This window comes from Mauremys reevesii, linkage group 2 (genome assembly GCF_016161935.1).
Source record: "Mauremys reevesii isolate NIE-2019 linkage group 2, ASM1616193v1, whole genome shotgun sequence".
In the NCBI taxonomy this organism is placed as follows: domain Eukaryota; kingdom Metazoa; phylum Chordata; order Testudines; family Geoemydidae; genus Mauremys; species Mauremys reevesii.
In genome coordinates, this window is record NC_052624.1 from 106,546,679 (window position 1) to 106,551,143 (window position 4,465).

The window sequence follows — 4,465 nt, forward strand, 5'->3', positions numbered from 1 at the left end:
TATTATTGCCTCAGAGTGCTAAGCTGCCAGGAAGAATTGCATGCATTGCATAAAACAACTAATGGCATACAGCAAAACTAACATCATACTGAAAAGCAAGGCTTAAATGAAATTTTACCCATGCTTACAACAACAGGAATAGTTTATATGCTCCTGTTTTAAGTATGAGATATTATATACGGTCCTTATCCTTAAATGCACTTTGTCCAGGCAGTCCTCCACTGGAAGGGAGATGGGCATGAAAGAGGAGAATAAATTAAACAGGTTTGCCGTGTGATATGGCAGCAGAAAAAAACAACCGAGATGTATGTTCTATGCAGAGGCCTCAAAGTGCGTGAAGTTCCTGTCTTGATGTCAGCATGGATCTTCATTGGTGCAGGGGTCTGCTCACTGCAGGATCCATGTGTAAGCGTTCTGTCCCAGGAGAGAGAAAGATGTCCAGAAATGAAAATTAAAGCCAATAATTTATCCAATAAAATGTCAATAACTTATATTCTGTAAATGGAAAGTCAAAGATTGTGGACCTCATTCTCCTCTCACTTACGTGAGTTTTACACCAGTCTAATTCTACTGATTTAAAGCACAATAAATGAGGAGAGAATCAAGCACCTTACATGGGCCTGAATCCAAGTCTCAGATCTGAACACTTACAAAATTTGGAAAGGTTTGGATCTAAACTTTACAGCTATCTCCATAATGGGATAAACTAAAACTCTAGATGCAAACACCCCTGAGTGCTGGGGAATTTTGAATAGTTGCCAAAAGAACCAGTGGCTAGAGCCCATTTCAACTTAATTTTTTGCAAAGTAATGGGTTCATTTACTAAAGAAAATATACTGGGAAATTAAAATGACAATGGAAACAGAAAGCACCACACAAAGGAAATGGGAAATTCTCAAATGGGGATTGCAGTGTTTCTAATTATATAAATAAGTGGGTGTGGGGACAGAAAAGGGAAACAGTGCAGATGAACAAGAAAATGCAGGGAGTGATCAAAGATGAGAAAAGTACATAGAAGATGTAAATCTACGGCAGGATATTTATATGATTAAACTAAAGCAATGTATGAAAATGAGCAAAATGGCCAAGTCTGAGAATGAAAGGAGGGTTGCAAAAGAAATAAAGGCAAATAATACAATATTTTATAACATATGTAAGGGGCAAAAGGGTGGTGAGAGACTGTATGTCTTCTGAAGAGTAGCAAGGGGGAACTTGCTGAACAGAAAAGGAAGAGCTGGCTGGGAAACTGAATCACTTAATCTTCAGTTTGTACTACGGAGAGCTGGGAAAGTACGAGAGTAATAGAGAGATTTTTCAGAGGCAAACAATGAACATTTACTGCACCAAAAGGTCACATCAGAAGTGGTTGCAATACTGTTTGGAAAAGGACTATATGTCCACTAGGGAATGTTTATTGCACACCATCAAGGTCCACATGTGCCAGTTAGTGAGTGAGATGCTGATGCACATTAGAATTTAAACCCCAGCTGGTGCAGTCCCATGGCACCATGTAGAAAAACCCTAAAGTACAATAGATGATAACTAGGTGGCATCTGTTGGTAAATGCTGACACAAGATTGTGTTTGTTTTGACATATGCCACAATTATTGTAAAGCTAAAAAGTAATAGCATCGACATTCTGCTTTTGAGCAAAAGAATTCCAGAAGCTCCAAATTGAGAAATAGACTGTGAATTTAAAAAAGGCTTCACCATCCCAAGAGCAGACCAAGAGGGAATTATGAACCACTGTCCTAATTCCCTCCTATCATGATACTTTTTAGCTACCATTTCTGTAATATAGGAGTGCCTCAAAATCAATAGCCTTATGAAAAGCACTAGTATCTCCATTGCACAAATGGGAACAAGACACAGAAATACTAAGTAACTTGCCCAAGGTCACACAGGCAGTCTGTGACAGAGAAGGTAACTGACTCTAGATCCTAGTGCCCTAACCACTGGGCAAGCCGCCGCCTTCTCCCTTTCTGCTGTCTCAACTGTGCTGGCCCGTGCACTGGAAAGAAAGGCAGAACTAAAGATCCACCCATCCCCTGCCCCTTTCAACCCACTTGCCACCTACCTGTCCAGTAGAGGCTGCTCTCCTCACCATGCTGGGGGTGACTTATGCCACATAAGGCAAGGACAATCTTATCCTATGCTTGTGTTAGTTAGAATCATGTCTGAAAGAGGAAAAAATAGAGAAAAGATGAAAAGGGGCACAGAAACTGGCCCCACACTAACACTACTGAGACCATCACTGGGCCTGTGAATTGAACAAGCATATGTTACAAGGAAGAAATATTACCTATACCGAAGTGGCCAAACTTACTGACCCTCTGAGCCGCATACAACAACCTTCCGAAGTTTGAGAGATGGGGCGCGCTTGCCAGGGCTCAGAGCTTCAGCCCCGAGTTCCCCTTCCCTGCAAGGCTGAAGCCTCATGACTCCCTACTCGCTGGGCAGAAGCCAGAGGCAATGTGTGAGGGGGACACATGGGATCACATGCCCTGCCAGATTTTTGCCAGGGTTTGCTGGCCCCACTTGGTCACATGATGCTGCCACCTCCCTGCATGGCAGCTGCTGGAGCCAGCAAGCTGGGAGCTGCGACTTGGGTAGAGACAGCAGCTAACAGCTGGTAGCTGCAGGGAGCTGCTTTTGCTGCTGCCTCTCTCCAAGGAGCTAAAGCACATGCCCCTCCCTGCAGCTCCCAGGTGTTTCCTGCTGCCACTCCATGCAAAGCTAACACCTGGGAGTTGCAGGGAGGAGCCACTGAGGGAAAGAGGAGATGTGTGCCTGTGTGTGTGTGACTCAAGCTATTGGGGTGAACAAACCTTTAAATTGTGCCCCCACCCCATCTCAGCAGGCCCCAGTCATCTCCAGAGAAGGCCCTAGCCCCACCACAAGGCAGAATCCCCTAGCTTCCCCCACCCCAGTCTGGTAGACGGAGAATGGCCAGATGTGGGAGGTTCCAGAAGCTGCACTTTACTGTAAAAAAGCCACTTGTGGCTCACAAGCTGCAGTTTGGTTACCCCTGACCTATAGGGGCTTGGCTCAAAGCCCCGTCACCTGATCCTTGGCAAAGACAACTGTCCTGTCACTTCTCATCACAGCCGGTCTGTCACAGCAAAAGTCTCTCCTGTGCCTTTCAGTTCCTCTTTCAGTCAAAGTACCTAGCTTTGATCATGGCTAGTGGATTCTCTGGCATCCTGGGATACCAAACACCACATTGTGACAGTCCTCTGTAGCACACCAGATGTGTCACCGTTGAGGGAAGTGATAGAGGTGCCTTAGCTGTTAAAGGCATTTCAGATCTAGAACCTAGTGGAATCAAATACCATTCCCCAACTGCCCTCAGATGCCACATTCCTTCCTCACACAACCTGCCTCCATGGCCCTGCTCCTCCCAAGTGTCCTCCTAACTGCCATGGATACTCCCTCTGCTGCCCCATCAGCCTACCTGTCTAGAGGAAAAGAGCAGCAGAAGAATCTAACCCAGCAAATTCACCATATGGCCCTCTAAAGGCCCATGACCTCTCAGCAGTTTCATCACATAAGCCACCACCCCTCGTATTGGCCAGTTGACAAGTCCAGTTAATAGTGAATTTCTTGTGTTACTTTCAGCCCAGAAAAAAAACTAAGGGTAGCAGAACTGGACTGAACTCAGTTCATGCTAACTCCCAACATGGGATCACTGGGATGCTGTGGTTCAGGTACTGGAGCTGGTCCAAGTGCTCATTGCACCCTTTAGATTCTAGTACCTGGCATTTCCCAATAAGGACTCTGACAACCCTAACTGCCCATAAACCTTCTCCTCCTGGCAATCTCTGACTCTCCAGAATAGAGAGCGCACAGTGGTGGATTCATCACTTCACCCTCTGCTGACCTATGATTGCTATGCAGATTCATCACAATGTAACTCAGGTTTTCTTTTATGCGCCCAAGGACACTTCTACCCCCATTTCCTTGGTTTCATCCAAGTTTTCATCCACTGATGTATACAGCTGTCGGTCATTTGCACAGAGAGATAAAAAATACATTCTTACATTGACAACCTGTTTTATACGTGAACTTGTTCAAAAGAGAAGCTTGCCAAGCCGGCATGTCCTCATCATTGAACTTTAGGCTTCCTTCTGTATTATTTCTAAATCCAATCTGAAATCTCAGAGAAAGAAATGTTTATCCAGAAACAAAATTAGACTAAATCAATAGCAGGGGTTACTTCTGCAAGAGAACATGATGGTAAAATATGAAAAACAAACAGTATACTTGAAAGATAAAATGATTTGTGTTTCTATGAATTATATGTGAAAGTTTTCTCCAGTAACAAAATTACTATTGAAAAGGATTTTATATACCTGAAAAAACAGATGACCAGGGTATGTATCACTATGAGGGCCAAATGCAGATGGGTTGACTTCCTTCTATTTTTGTTTGCTTCTTTTTTGTTATTGTTCCTGATTTCAGTAAG

The 4,465-nt window shown here is 44.0% G+C and overlaps 1 long non-coding RNA gene across 1 annotated transcript; it reads right to left on the bottom strand.

The window, feature by feature from the left end:
• Positions 1-296: 296 nt before the first annotated feature.
• Positions 297-4,132, bottom strand: LOC120397484. The gene is made up of 3 exons (XR_005593820.1): positions 4,041-4,132; positions 2,078-2,177; positions 297-414 (listed from the first exon to the last, which is right to left on the bottom strand). It is a non-coding gene; the product is annotated as an uncharacterized LOC120397484 (long non-coding RNA).
• Between the last annotated feature and the right edge of the window lie 333 nt (positions 4,133-4,465).